Consider the following 16,493-nt stretch of genomic DNA (forward strand, 5'->3'; position numbering starts at 1 on the left):
GTGCATTGGCTGGTTGACTGACATTGCAGGCATTATTTTGTAACCAAGTGCCACCAGCAAACTATCCAAAGAGCTTCCTTGCTTTGCATTTATTTATCCAGCAATTGTTATGCTTTTTTATTTTACTTTTTTTTTTGTGATGGCATATTACTAGTTAACATCAGTTGCAACAAATGGCACATAAGATGGCATGCAGATGAATGCGGTGAAATAACCAGCGACACTTGCAAAGTCTATATCTCTCCCGTGCATACCACCTCCTCCTGGCTGAACATCATGCAGCCCAATCACCACACATCCTGCTTCAGGCGTCCACATAGGCTCATCCTCCCTTTCATAGGAGCTGGCAGTTATCACAGCTGCCTCCTCCGGCTGCATGTGGCCACGTGTCTGGGAGCAACACCCACCACTCTCAACAGCACAATACCCAAAGTGCTCAATAGGAGCACTTCTTGCTTACCCGGTCAACAGGCCAACGTGCAGCATCCACACGACGCGGCCATATGTTCATATCGTTCGACTCCCCGCTTTTGAGAAATCCTCCATCACTTCATCAGTGGTGTAACTGAGCGTTTCTGTCACTTTGCCTGTGGCGTGTTTGCCAGTATGACATTTTGACACTTTATCAACATAACTCAGAAAGCTGTTACGCTGTCCCCTGAATCACCTTTCACCGATGTCTGTGACCTGATTGATCCAACACTTCATGGGCGTATTGACCCAGTATGCACTGTACATGGGGACACACTTAAGCGCTGTGGCTGCCTTCACATAACAGGGACCAGCAAAGCTTAAAAGACAAGCAGAGTATCACAGAAACGGCACATTTTGCGACAGAGTTTTCAGTAACAAAATAATTTTGCCTTTACATATGACAATATATGCACACAACAAAACAAACACCTGTTACTTGTTTATTGTTTAGTGGCATAAAGCTGGGCTTGCCAAAATGTCCCTTGAACTGTAGTTTTGGTTGTCTGCTACTATCAAATATGAACGTGCCAAGAAATAGTTCAAAAATGATTCATATCCTCCTGAGGCCCGGAAAAATTGTTTTGATAATTGAAGTATTGTGGTTAAAAGAAAAACGTTACAGCATTTTTATTGCATGAACAATAAAACGAGGAACTGATGGAAACACATCTGAACACTGTTTGGAAGGCATTATTCTTTTTCCTTTATGTCAGAGACATCAAGATCATTTATTACTTTGATGGGCCGCCTCATCTTGAAGAATCTGTCTCAGCTTAGTGAACTGGCTATAACTAGGACCCAGTGTATCTGGATCCTAGACTGAGTCTTGCAATAAGCAGATATGTTCTGAACAGTGTTTCCACCCTTAAAACAACAAATGTTCTGGAGATGAGCACCTTCCTGTGGTTTGACATGTTTTTTCAGAAACCTGGTTGCCCGTGTTATATTTTATGTAAGCAGAGAGCCTCTAGGCTTGATGACTGTGGTTTGTCCTGTTTTCACATTTCAACCCATTTTCAACAGGGTTGAAAGTAAAGTTCTGATATTTAGATTTTCTTATACATTAGTGAACTATTAGAAACATGCATCAAATAATATGTCTAAACTGGAATTTATTTAAATTTCATCTTCTGTCCCTTGAAGTGGACATCAGATCTCGCTTGATCACAGAATGATATGACGGCTGAGTGAGGCACACAGGATTTCATTCAGAACTGTGGAAATTGAGTCAAGTTTTCGGGAGATGAGGTGGAGGAGGAGTGGGCATTAGAACAAGAAGGTGAAGGTTCAGACGGAGGGCATACCAGGTTTTGAGGAGCCTCACAGGACCAAAGTGACGACACCTAAAGTCCAGTATGGATAAGAAGTATTGTGTAAGCTAGAGCTCTGAAGATGTTTCTTGACCAATCCCACATGGAATCATATTTTTCACGGCAGCCTCTTTAACAGAGTTCCCACTTTCGAGTGGTCTTCCTTCTCTTCCTGCATATCAGTGACATGAAGATTATTTGAATCTGCCTCAACTTATTAAATAGGCTATAACTAGCACCCTATTTTCTGTCTGATGTAATCAGACCACCACATTTGGTGGTTATCCTGCTTTCATATTTCATGCTAAAAAAAACAATTTCAACCCAGTTTCAGTATGATATTAGTGCTACTTTCCTTTCAGAGATGAGCAACACCATCTGGTTTGTGAGCTCTAGCATGGTTTTGTAAAACTCGGTTGCCTAATTTTTGTTTGGTGGTTGTGTGTCCTGTTTCATCCTATGTGTGTGTTTGACTGTGTGTATGTGTGTGAATTCAGCTGAAGAGGTTTTCGTTTCTCCTTCTAGAGATCATAATGCCTGAAAACTTCAGAGCTCTACATCAAACAGTTCTTTTTATTATAGATGGTAGGTGCCTTCACACAGTCCTGCTCGGGCTCCTCGAAAGCTCGTATCTCATCCTTTGAGCTTCCACCTTCCTGCCGGTGGTTGTGGGCAACGTCGTCCTGTTTTCATGAGTCATGTTCAAAAAATTTTCAACCCAATTTCATCACTCTCATTAATTTCATAAAACCCAATTATCTGCAAATTTTTCATCGCAAGCTCCCTTGTTGCAATAAAATGTGGAAGCTGCTCCTTGAAAAGAAAGTCCATGGAGTGTGTTAGTCAAACCCCCTCAGATGTGGTATCACTAGAAAGCCCAGGATGTCCTCTTGTCAGTACAGTAAGGCTCAAATACATCGCATAAATTGTGCTTGAGGCAGAGCTCTCAAAGCATGTCCTCCCACAGAGGACAAGAATGAATGGCTGGGTCTTAGGAAGATATTGTGCCCATTATCAAGATGGCAAATTGCAATTGTAATTTGATGCATACTGAACCACCTCATTAACATTTTAATGCTAATGATGAGAATGTTGATGAATTAATTATCTTTAATGAATCTGTTAATATTTTAAAAAATATTTTAAAAGATGGAAACAGGAAGTGCATGGTCTTTTGCTAACTGGTGAGTTAAATAAATGTTTTGGTCTTTGTCTTCTTTCTTTTGCAGATGACTGATTATTTGTTTAAACATTAAGACTATAATGAAAAAGACAAACAAAAAACCCCAACGAAGCCCCACATTATCAATTTACTGCGTGATCCTGTGATTAATTGGATCTGTGATGACCGAGTTGAAAAAAGTAAAGTATTTTATTTATTTATCGGTTTATCTGTTCAAACCCAGAGATTTCAGTTATCATGTTGACTAATGACAATATTTGCATTATTACAAATGAGCTCTTTTCTTTTTTTTAGCCTTGTCAGTACAACTGACTGAATGCAGAGCAGTATCAGATGATGGAATCGTATATTAATCATGCAATTCTGTCTTCACGCAGTATATCAGTTAATTGCACATTTTCATTCTTTATACAGCCAAATTGGAGCGCTGTCTACCAAACATGCAGTTAGTTTGTGTATTGGTACTGTGTGTGTCCAAAATTAAACTGCAGAGCCTTCTTTGTCAACAGAGTAACCTCTGGACAAGCGATGTTTAGAGAGAGGAGATTAGATTAACGCTTGCTCGGGCGCTAATAAATCTGGAGTCATGAATAGAGAGGGAGATTATGCGCGAAGGAGAGAGGAAGTAGAAGAGAGGGGATTTTCTTAAAAAAAAAAGCACAAAACTGCTAGTAATTTCACCCATGAGAGAAGTTGAGCAGAGAACTAACAGGAAGTCTTCTCCCTCAAGAGGAAACCAAGTGTTGTTACTGTAAAAACAGCTGACCTCGTGCCTTTCTGTCGGGAAGGAATGCACGCAGAGGAGACAGACAGAGAGATAAACAGGAATCATACAGTACAGAAGATCACCCTCCAGTGCAGACGCACGGGCTCTCTCTCTCGCTCCCTCCCTCTCTCACTTTTTCTCTCACTCGCCCACTTAGTATCATTTCATCTCTCTCTCCCTCTCTCTCTCTCACCACACTCTCAGTCGCTGAGCTCTAACGGATGGGGATACACCGCCAAGGAGGACTTAGGGGTGAGAAGTGTGTGTTTCTTCTCTTCTCTGGTGTGTTTTCGTTCTCTTCCGCCTGGCTTCCCTCATGAGCTGTTAATTCCAGCCCTGGTCCTGAGGATGAGGAGGATCTGTTTGTGAGGAAGACGCAACAAAGGAAGAGAGAACAAGGAGCAACAGGGTGGCAAATTCTGCAAGCGGGAGTGAGCAAAAAGATCTTTTCTTTTTCTCCAGGCTCAAGCAAGGTTGGTAAGGGAAGCTTCTTGTTATTGAAATAAACAGTGCCTGCTATTATTGTTCTATGTCTATTACTTAGTTTCATTTCTAACAAGACATATTCAAAATATTTCCCTCCCTCCCTTAGAGCTTCAGTTAACTGTCCCTGCAGAGCATTTTTCTAAATTGAGAACATTTTGTTTTTTTAAAAGTGCCTAGAAACATTTGAGTCATATTTCTTTCTAATAAAGCAAGTCCCCAGGTTGGATACTCAAGTGTCACTACAGGTCAAAACTACTGTGTAATTTCCCCAAGGCATACAGTACAATTCTCAGGTGGAGTCTCTCGTTAGCAAGGTGGCGGAGACTGAGCTTCAGGAAAAGGCGAGGACAGCTCGCTCTCATCGCCACTCCTCAGCTGTCACTTTACACAGGAGGCAATTAAGCGGGATTGGCAGCTGACGCTGCCGGTAACTTAGAAACAGGCGTGTGGGAGACACATAGTGGCACACGATAGGATTTAGAGGAGGAAGGAGCAGCGGAGGAAGGAGATTCCTTTTGTTCGTTCACACAAAATCCTGCTCCTCTGTGAAAAATCCTGCTCTCGCCTGGGTGTCTGAAACCTGGCCCACAGGCAGCAGTTGCGAGCTTTTATGATTTTGCTCAACAGTGAACATTGTTCAAGTGTGTTTACTCTTAAGGGTATGTGCGTAGACAGAGTGCGCGTGCTATGTGTGTGGCTGCGCGTTTGTTCTAGTGTGGACTGGATGTATTGAGTCTCTCAAGTGAGCCCTCACCTTTCATTTCCATGAGTGGAAGAAATTATTCAGTCAAACAAAAGAAGCAGAAAAATTATTTTCATAAACACAACACCTCCCTTCCAAATATTGTGATTACTCTGTGAATCATTGGGTACCTTTGGGTAATTTCTGTACCCTAAGAATGAGCAGTTTCATAATTTGCATAAATAAATAGGCTCCCCAAGGACTCTGGCTTTGTTTAGCTTTTGCTTACTTACAATATATGACTGAAAAGTATATGACTGCTCACTATTTGTCACAAAACCTTCTTGCTGCTGTTTTCCGGCACTTATAGAAGAAGTGTGCCTTCAGATGCAAAGGTTGGTCTCTGTCTGGTGGCAACAAAGGGGCTCTGATGGAGGCTTAAGGGAGCCGATGAGCCATGAAGTTTGTTAAATATTCGCCGTTGGGTTTGATGGGCAGTTTGATTAAAAATGTATTCTGGGAAGACGCCAGGGAACAAAGTATTGTGTTCACAGTGTAAACACAGGTGGAGGCATGAAAGTGCAGTTGGTCTGGACTGTGCGTGTATGTGCTTTGACACAAAAGGAGGGCTGTTGCATCAGCCAAAGTCTACCTTATATTAATTTCAGTGACAGGAAAGCGGTGTGTTTATATAGAAACCCCTAAAGTGAAACATTTTGCTCTTAAAAAGGATTGCCCAGCAGCACACTAGAGCTTTGTGTTTAGTCCTGGACTTCACATGTTTGCGTCACTCACACACAGTCTCCTCCACAGGCAGGACAGGACATAACCATGACCGTCAGTCATTACTTGAGCACAATTTCCTCTGTCACCTTGTCTCAAGCGCACCCCGCCACTCCACTGCGCCTCACAGGGACAGCCATGCTGAGTCCATCGGTGACCAGCTGACTGTCCCAACTCAGAAAAGTCATTGACATTGAAAGGGTACTGATGCGTGCATGCTGCGTACAGTATACACACTCTTATCTCACCAAGGCATATACTTGAATACACACATCCGTGCACAAACGTAGACACACACATACATGCGCTCACATCAGCAGAGGTGGAGCCAGCAGAGGCGTCGTGACCACTGGCTTGGCAGGAGCCCTCAAGGTGAAAATTTTTAGTGAGGAGCATTTCAAATTCAGAACAGATGATCAGACCGGCGTTGAAACTGCAGAGTAGCTGGCGGCACCAGATGCAGACAATCTTTTGGCAGAGGAAGAGTTTTTGGTGCCTGAGTCTCAGACATAAAAAGTCAGAGGCGCTGAGCTGAAATTAATACAACTGTGGTTATCACCGTGTTACGGACGCTGGTTCTTATCGCGGTCCAGATGAGGCACAAAGCCTCAGCTATACGACCGTCCTCACAGCACACGTAATCCAGCCATGTATCTAGACATAACAGAGTGCAGACAGAGAAGGTTATTTAGAAGTAAACACAGAGTCAAACGCCGTTTCAGAGTCTCTCTCTGGTCATTACGAAATTGATGTTTATTTCCCACTAAACAGAAGACAGCTTTGAACATTGAGCACTGAGCATAAAATACGGGGTAATATTTACTTAATATAAGCCAAGAAGCTACTTACCAGTTCTTTGCCATTAATTCAGTTCAATTCAGTTTTATTTCTGTAGCGCCAAATCACAACAAGAGACGCTTCACGGAGCTTTATATTGTAAAGTAATGACCCTAAAATAATTGAGAAACGTATACAGAATGTCACAATTTAAACTCAATAATAAATCTTATTCGAATATCTTCTAATTGCTTCCCACATCCTGAATTCCAAAATAGACATATTCTGAATGTGCAAAGACAAAAAAACAGCAAAAAAAAACTCTGAAGTGAACAACACAGACGCACAAAGAAGCACCACTCTAGGTTTACAGGCAACTGTAACAGCTTGTCATGAACTACGGGTCAAAAAAAGAAGCTGTCCTGCACAGTTAGGACAATGTTCATTATTTTGTACTTGCTATGTTTGATAAAACAACAGCAAAATTAAAAAAGAGTAAATGGGACTGATTGAAACTTACCTTAGTTAAGCTGTGGTCACAAAAGAAAAAAAATGAAAAGAAAAACTTTCACTGGTAGTTTCAGCTGTGAGTTAGATCAACCCTATCCCTCTTACTCTTTGAAGTAACTTCAATGTTTGCGTTAACACTGAGGTGAATTTCCGTTATACTTTTCTTGCTAAAGGGCAGCTACAAACCACATCACTGCCAATTTACAAACCACATTGTTGCCTGTTTGACATTTGTGGGCAGAACACTCTGCAGGTGGAAGTGGCCACATGAAGCGCACACACAGGCCACAAAAAATAAAATAAGAATGGGGAAAAAAAGGTTTATTTTCACACTGTATGTTTATGTAAAAAGTTACAGTTTTACTGTTAAGCAATGATGATTATAATCCCTGATTTAACTTGTTGAATACTTTGTCCAAACGCACCCAAGCATCACATTTTTATATTTTAGAAGCTGTCTTGATATTTTTGCCTCGACGGTTAAACGATTACCAAATTGTTAGTAGTAAATGTGAATACTGCTTGCGAGACGGTCTGTCTTTATTTCACTGAGAATTTAGTAGAGCCAATTTTAATGTTAGAGTGATGTGCACACAATCCTTTCATTAAAAGTCAAATTACATTCTGACTGTAGGCCAATCTTACCGCACTTTCAACCCAAAGGAACTTCTGACCACATCATTCAGGTACGCTCGAGCATGAAAATCCCTTTGGACATTTTCTTCTGGTTTTGATTGGCTACTATTTGAATCATTTCACTTCAGTGGTATTTAAAATTAAATACGGCTTTTAAAAAAACACCTAACCCAAAACACTGATCTACTTTTTACTTGCACGCTGAAAACAACAAAGACTTCGATCTGATGTTCCAAGTGGACTCGATGCCCTTATCCACTACACACCCTGCAAAAAAGAAAAAAAAATCACGAACATTTTCCAGCTGTGAGTTTAACTGATTAATATTGCAAACAGCATGCAGCAGTAGCAGCCAAATAATTACACTGTCCAACCCAAAATAAACAGCAACACGTAGTCACTCTGTGAGCTCAGAAATGTCTTGTTTTCCAAACTGTGGTGCAGAAAACTGTATTTATTTGGTTAATCCGGTCTGTCATCGATAAATCTCTCTGCATGATTTACGCCGAGTTCCCCTGCCCCGTTTTGCCTCTGTGTATGTGTGCACAGTGTTTTTATGTATGTTTTATCTCCACATTCATTTGTTTTTGTGCGCTTGTTAGTAAGACAGTGTGTACCGTATGCATGTATACGTTTCTACAGCTGAGTGAGTAACAACATAACTGAGCCCTTGCATGTCCGACTTCCCCTCCATATCAGAATCCACTGATATGCAGGGGAGATAATAATCACCACTGAGATAATAAGCAGAGGCCTTTAGGGCAAAACATGGCCTGTGCTCATCAACTGTATGCATTCACTTTCCCTCTGTGTGGCCCCTGTTGTACTTCACTTCTGTAACAATGCCAAGGGCGGAAAGCCAGAAGTCTTATATTATTACTGCTAATATTAGTAGCTTGCTTGTAACTATCTGCATCCCGATCCCTTTATGTGGACATAAACATGCACTTTTTTACTCGTATGCATAGGTGCAACTGGCAAAATGGCCCATTAAACATTTATCATTGTCTATAAGCACTAATATGAAGGGGTGAGTTTAGTTTTTTTCCTTCACATTTGTGCTTTGCTTTGAGGTCTGTTGCTCTGTATTGTTTTTTGTCTTTTCCTCCCTCAAGGGGGGTGGGGGCGTTTGGCATCAGGAAGGCATTTCCTCTTTTTTTTCAGCAGCTTCTGAAATTAGAGGCTGAAAGAATAATCGAATAAGAGACAAGCTGTTGAAATTCAGAAGCAGGTTCACCCAGTGGCTGTTTTGAATATTAATGCAGTGTTTGCTCTGTGTATGTGAGTGTATCTCCGGTCAACACAAAAGGGAAGAAAGAAATCACATTAATGCAGACTCCTTTGAGCATTAATCCAGCTGAAACAGTTAAATCATAGATGAGTGATACTTCACAGGAGAATAAAGGAATACTTGGGGAAATCAGAGGTTGGGAAAATATTAACTTGAGCAGAGTCATTATTCAAATTAGTATCTGTGCATGTTTATTCCTGTACATAAAGAATAGCCAGAATTTTTATATTGTAATATTGTCAGTCTGTGACACCTTAGTTGAGGGTTTGCAGTATAGATATTTATATATCCTTTGGCTTTTAAACTCATCATATAATATGATAACTAAAAAAAAAAAATTGTGTCACCAGTCTGATGTCTGATCATCGATTAAACAATGGACATCACACCACCGAGTAAACATCTGTGTATTTTTTTTAATTAGCACTTGCATCCCTGCGGCCACAGTGACCTTTGAGCACATTCCCATGCGCTCATCTTTTAACATTTGCTCCAATTTTAAAGAAATTCCCTCAAGATTTTTAAGAGATATTAAATTCACAATAATGGGAAGATCTTTGGTATGAGTGGACAAAAGAAAAACAACCTCGGACCGCAGCTCTCATTCTCAGAGGTAATCTTAATATTGACTTATTGACATTTATGCATGACCTCATACTTCTCAGTAATTGGTGCAGCAGCATCTGACCTCTGACCTTGCTCTTGTGCTTTAACTAAAGCACATGGATGCTTCATCGACTTGAGTTTAACCTCCAGTTCAGCCTCTCCACCGCATCAACCGTGGATCAGTGTTATTACGTGACTAATAACAAGTGGAAACCTGTGGTGATCAACATCTTTCCACGTAAATCTGTGTTGTTATTTGATTACAATGTGTGATCCAGTGTATCATAAACCTGAGGGGAAGCTTAGTCAGTGAAATCAAACGTAATCTACTCAAAACCTAATCACCATCAGATCATTTAGAGATTTTGCGAACAAAACCATGTGTATTTACTTCCACTTGAGGTGCGATGATTTTAAATTACTGCACTCCAGCAACTTTCGGCGAGCACAGTAAATATAAGATAAGAGAGGCTCTGTGTCTTTACGCACTGTGCCTATGCTGTCATATAAAAGCACATGTTATTTCACAGTGTTGTAAATAAGCAGCAGAGAGAGGAAACTCTTAGAGAGTTCAGACAGAAAGAAAACAAAACGGAGCTGCATGGGAAAAAAAATCTTAGTAAATGTGTGACACGGGGAACCAAAACCCCGTTTGAGAGCAGCGAAGAAATTTGGTTTAGGAGCATATTAAAAATAACTTGCAAGTGCAAGTTGTTGTTGTCATGAACTCAGTTGTTTTTCCTTTGCAGACACACAGCTTTTTATTTCTACTGTGGTAGGAATCCTGCAGTTTTAATGACGGCACCAGGTTTGAGTCCTGGTACAAATCTACATTTTCCTCACCTCATAATAGGAATCACCCCAAATAATTGGGGAAATGGAGAGCAGTGAAGTCTCCTGCTCTTAACAGCCTCCATATGTAACCGTATGCCTGCCTGACCTCCCTTCCTCAGAGGTGTTACAGGAAGAGGGAGCAGCTGTGAGAGACAGCTGCGATGCGATTGGAGTGAACAAAGGGTTAAACGCTCAATTCAGACGCTTACAGATGATAACAGAGCCAGAGGTGCAGAAGATCCTCTGTCACTTTGGCTCAACCATGCAGGAAAGAGAAAAAGCTTTTATCACCAGATAAAATGAGCGTGTTGAAGTAATGGTATATAAATTCATCAGTGTCAACGAGAAGTGGCAGATAAGGAGACTGACAACAGCTGAGCACACAATTTCTGGATTATGCGCACTTTGATCTCACAAAACAGTAACCTTTCTCATTGACATTAGTTGAAGGATGAAATAATGTCAAAGTGCACATATATAAAGAGCTAAATTCAACCTCCAAGTTTAGATGTAATTTTTTTATGTGTTTGTGTGTGTGGGGAGGATTGGTAAAGCATTACTTAAAATAAATGTGGTTTTTTTGCAGGATTTCCTGTAACACGTGGACTTCTAAAGGTCTTTTCTACTCCAACTGAGCACTCAAAGTGTTTTTAAAAAAATATACAACATGTCTCATTCACCAAGTCACACAGACATTCATACTAACATTTTTTCTATACCTAAGCACTTTGTTTAACATTCATGTACATACTCACAGTCACTTGCATGCAATGGGGGCAACTCAGGGTTCACTGTCTTGCTAAAGAATGCTTTGACATGCAGACTTGAGTAGCCTGGGAAATCCTATCCTGACTGGTAGACCACAGCTACACACACCTTTTAATTTTTAAAAGGTACATGCAACAAAATCCTCAAACAATACCCCCATTATAAAAATGCCATTCCGTCAAATAGATCATCATTTTTATAAAGGCACTGGGACGGCCACACTAAAAAATGACAGACTGGGTCCTCGGCGAGAGTATTCATGTGCAAATCTTTACTGTAGGTCATCCTTACTCAATGCCTTCCTTTTGGTTTGCCTTTTAACTTGTGGCGGTCCATATTGTTAAAAAAGAGAATATAAGCGATGCCGCCTTTTGTTACTAAGCAGAAAATGCATGAATATGGATTAAGACGTGTGTGTCTGCGGGAGATTGGGCTTTGTTTCTAAAGTCAGCTACCACTGAGCCAGGGGCTTTTAAGAAAATGTCACGCAACCAATGCGTGTGTAAACATTTGTCTGTGTTGTAGCATCAAACATGGTGCATATGTGCTCACCGTGCTGGCAGACATTACACGCTATATAAAGCCTAAGTATAATCCATGAGTCATTATGGCTCAAATGACTGTAATTTTTAATTCACCACGATATATAATGCTTCACTATAATCCTTCTCGCCAATAATGACGAATATATTTAAATAAGCTTGATCGCACCCGCCATATTATCAGTGAACAGCAGCAGGTAACTCTTCATTCTGATAATAAATCCATTCACAGTCTCAGGAAATCAGTTCAACAGAAGCGTTTTGCAGACGTGTCGGGGCTTTTAGCACAAACTTATAATATTAGAGCTTTGAGTTGAACTCAAATGGCATTTAGGGAGCACTTCAGGACATAGTAGGAAGTTATTATTCACAAAAATCTGCCAAACGTATGCAACCTGAGGTGAGTTCATTCTATGTGGGTCAAAAGCAGGACAGCCTCATTAATGAGGTGTAATATCACTACGATGGCCAGTCAACCAACACTTCCAATAACGATTGCTGGAACGGTTCACAAACCGTTTCTTGCGGTTTAAGATTTTTCTAACAGGCTATATAAACTGGCTGCCAAAACACCATTAGCATTTGGAAGGGAAGCAGTGGGGAGTATTATCCATTCTCATCTGAGGTATTCTTGGCCACACTATGTGAAGGTGTGCATGACCACTGCCCTCTGCGACCTCCAGGTGATTTACAGTGTATCTGTAATGGCTATTTTGGGGTGAAGTCGCATGGGCTTTGACCTCTTAAGACTTTTGCTTGTGGGGGTTATCTGAGGGTAAAACTACACAGCAAAATCTCCAGTGTTAAATTAACATTGGAGAGTGTCTATATGGGTCCACACCTCTGAGTGTTAAATACAACACTGTTGAGTGTTAAATTAACACTTTTGACAGTGTTATATGTTTAAAAGTAACTTAGTCAGTTTTGAAGATTAACAATGGCTAACACTGAGCAGTGCTGATTTTCTAACACTGGAATATTTCTAACATTTTGAGTTATTTTCCAGTGTTAGAAAATCAGCACTGCTCAGCGTTAGCCATTGTTAATCTTCAAAACTGACTAAGTTACTTTTAAACATATAACACTGTCAAAAGTGTTAATTTAACACTCAACAGTGTTGTATTTAACACTCAGAGGTGTGGACCCATATAGACACTCTCCAGTGTTAATTTAACACTGGAGATTTTGCTGTGTACCCACTAAGTTCAGTGTGCTACTTTTGGATCTGACGCGACTGTAAAAGTCACTGAGGATTAGTGATATTTTCAGGCAGTGTAGGTTTACACGGGCAACCAAAACTTGTAAAGTAGCTGGGTTTATTGAATGCCGTTGAGTCATTGAGTCCGTAATCTTCTGTTTAAAAATCACATGGACTACGAATGGTTCCAACAATGTGCACGGAAATATGTTAGTAAACATTAGCAAACCTTGAGTTTGTGTCTTTACCATTTATCACCATCACACATGGAACAAAAGTGCCAGCTTTAGGGCTAGTGTTGCCTCTTTGTCATTTTGGTCTGTGTAATTAATGCAGGCCAAAGGGACACAGCAAAGTGATATTTTTATATTTGTCATAACTTTCTGCTTCATTTTTTGAAATTCCCACTGGGATATTTGTCTGCAAGTAGGAGCTATTTTAAATCCAGGGTCAGGCGGATGATGATGGTGGGGAGCACTTCCAACGAAAAAAAAAAAGGGAAAGAGCCCAGAGTGGGGTGTTTAAAACAAATCCAAACAAACAATGCTGGCTATTGTCTGGGAGATACTGCCGTGTCAGTCTGCATCAGAGACACCGAAAAATTCCCCAGGATATGTCTCCCAAATCCCAGAGCCAAACAAGTCCAGTTATTCTGCATGAGTCACAGTCTCGCTACCAAAGAAAACTGAATGCGAGTGCCAAAGCGCGGATGCGTTGACAGATGAGGACTTTGCTGCCTGCTGGCGGCTCTGAACTTTGATGGAACGGCAAGTGTTGGGAGCTGCTGCAGAACAATTCCTGGAAGGCGTTCTGTGGCCTTGAAAGTGATTTAAGGGTGACAGCTACTGTATCTCTGTGACATTTAGCAGTCAAACTCAAGAACACCCAGTCCTCTGAGTCGCTTGATGAAACCCAAATTCTCAAAGCTATAGCGGCAGCAAACTCAAATCAAAAAGAAAGTCTGAAACTGATCCCCGCTGTAGTTATTATTATTATTTCTTGTTGAAAAAAAAAAGATGAAATATGTCAAACGTTAGAGAAGATATTAAACAAACAAAAGCGGCACGTTAAAAGCATAATAACTGATTGAAAAACTTTGTGAAAGACACCAAGCACTGCAGCTGCTTTTCTTATTATGCAATAAAGGTTTTATGAGTCGATGCTTAACCTTAAGCGTTCAGTCCCTTCCAAATGCAGCATCAAGTGAGCTGGATTCATTCATACTGCATCACATAGAAACAAGGTCTTTGTTGTGATCTGCGTTATGTTAGATGAGGTTCCAAGAATTCTCATCCCCCCTGCTGACTTCGAGACCTTGATTGTATAATGAATTCAACTTATTAGACTCCAGTAGCTGTCTCATTAGTTCCCTCTCCCTCTCTCCATGCATATATTTATTGCCCCGCCAAAATTATTTGTGAGAGAATCGCCCTGTTAAATTCCCATTTGGTGCAGAGGAGACCTTTTTTCCTGTGAGTTAGGGTTTCCCAGATTTCCCAAGTGCTTAAATGTACACTAATTAGCCTTTTCTGTGTTGTTTTTCTATTTTGTGTGACTAAAGCTTAAGAAAAAGTATCACATTCCTTTTCTCCAACCTCCAAAGTTGTGATATTAGTTGTTTATTCAACTTGAGATGTGGCTGGAGCAGTGTTGCGAGAAGCACTGAGCAGTGATCAGATGTGTTTGGAGCCACTGCTGGGGGAGGTTAATTTCCAGATGGATGCTGATATTGCCTTCCTCAGAAATACCAGCCAGAAGTCTTTCTATCTACAGTAGATTAGCTCAACAATATAATGCGGTGCTGCCGTTTCTGCCAGGCGCTATGAAACTTTAAAAGCAAGTTGAATTATAATTCTAGTTATACTGATGGGGGAGGGGGTGTTCAGACAAATACCTCTGTTATTTTCCAATCTTGCTTTGTAATTCAAATTGATGATAAATTAAGGGTGTGAGATAAAGTGAACGTAGAAGGCAGAATGGTTTCCATCAACATGACAGCTCTCAGCAGGTAGATGCACTGTGTGCCTCCACAGACACTAGCTTGATTACAGTTGTTCTCTCATCTTCTGCTTGTGTTATGCTAACAAACCATTACCAAGTCAGAAACAGAAACAGACCACCCATGCAGCAAGCTAGGTGCACTTCACAATAGCCGAGGTTATTATGCTGCCGTATCGACCAAACTCTCCACAACAAGCCCTATGGCAACACTGCTGTTTTCCCTCCCTTAGCATATTTAAGGATTTTAAGTATTCATTTCCTGTCCACCACATTGTGGGTGGTAATTACTACAGGCTACACTCTTCCTTATGTCCTCTGTGACGTTAAGGTCTCCCAGGCAACATCCAGGCTTTAGACGAAAACATGTTGCTGCCGCCTTTGGGCTTTATTTAGAATATTTGACCTGGAAAATTTATTCAGGTGACGGCTCATGTAAACCGAAGAAGAAACTCTGTTCATCAGTCAAATTCATATCTGCAGACCCGGAGCTCAAAATGACACAGCACAAATAAGCTCTTATTGCTCTGATCACTTTGTAATAAAAAGGCGTCAGATCAAAAAAAAGAAAAAGGCTCCTGAGAGAGGATTATGGGTAGTTGTGTGAAACGCACTTGATTGATGAATCAAAAACAACCTTGTTGCTAATGTGACGCTTGCTGTGTAACTGTAATTTTTTTTTAATGTTTATTTCAACCTCTTGTGATTTATTGAAAGATATATTTAGGATCACAAACAGAAGATGATGGAGAAACTTGTCCTTTTATCTTGGTCGACTGGTTTACGTTACAAAATTAGAGCCACTGGGAGAAGCTGCTTTCATAACTGCTTTCAAGACCATAACACTAAATGTCATGCTTCACTTTAGGTATTTAGATCCATCGTTCAGTACTGTTAAAGATGCGAGCAGCAATCTGAAATGCTGTCTGCAGCATCTCCCCAAACATACACTAAAAACCTCTCTTTTCATTCCTGAGGTCTGTCCTGGGTAGATAACTCTATGCTGAAGCAGGAAAAGTTATGTTTTATAATAGGAGATTTATCAATATATACATTTTGATGGACGACTGGGCTTTTTAGCTGCAAGCTTTAACATATCAGGACATAATCCAAAAAATGACAACATCAGATGTTGTAAAAAACAGAAAAAGCACCTTTAGCAGCGTTAACTCGAGTTAATCATTTTGTGTATGACTTCGATAGTCTCTTTTTCTTTTGTTCCACTCTTCTGTACAATGTAGAGACAGGCCATTGAAAAATATCGGTGTAGTACTTTGACTCTTTTTTTTAGCCATTTTGTTGTACATTTTTTGCTGTTCTTAGTGTCATCATACACTTTTTCCCAAGCTTTAACTATTAGACAGATGGTCTGCTATTTGACTCTAAAGCATCGTGCTTGATAGTTGGTATGAAGTGTTGTTGTGGATATGCTGTGTTATGCTTTCAGTAAACATGGTAAACATCAGTAAACATGAATTAAGGCCAGACTTCTCCACTTTGGTCTTGTTCCAGAAGTCTAGAGATTTGTTTAGATGCAACTATTTGCTCTATTCCACTTGTACCTACTCAACTCGGCTTAACTTTACTCAGTTTTTAGGGTTTTCTATTAGGTGGCAGTACCTTATATCAGGTACTTCCTTAGTGTCTGC

General features: G+C 40.4%; 1 protein-coding gene across 3 annotated transcripts in view; it reads left to right on the top strand.

Annotated features, from left to right (window-relative positions):
* Positions 1-3,891: 3,891 nt before the first annotated feature.
* The window catches only part of shisal1b (shisa like 1b), a 38,579-nt gene continuing 25,977 nt past the window's right edge, over positions 3,892-16,493 (top strand). For 2 of the 3 annotated variants that reach the window (XM_086299219.1, XM_086299217.1), the window contains exon 1: positions 3,892-4,206. The gene's annotated coding sequence lies outside the window, so the exon portion shown is untranslated. Of the gene's footprint in view, positions 4,211-16,493 lie in introns of all 3 variants that reach the window. The other variant, XM_086299218.1, reaches the window with a different exon arrangement.

This window comes from Aulonocara sp. 'chitande type north' Nkhata Bay, linkage group LG7 (genome assembly GCF_057382095.1).
Source record: "Aulonocara sp. 'chitande type north' Nkhata Bay isolate Kocher_YH1m ecotype deep benthic linkage group LG7, A_spYH_male_GT1.1, whole genome shotgun sequence".
Taxonomy (NCBI): Eukaryota; Metazoa; Chordata; class Actinopteri; order Cichliformes; family Cichlidae; genus Aulonocara; species Aulonocara sp. 'chitande type north' Nkhata Bay.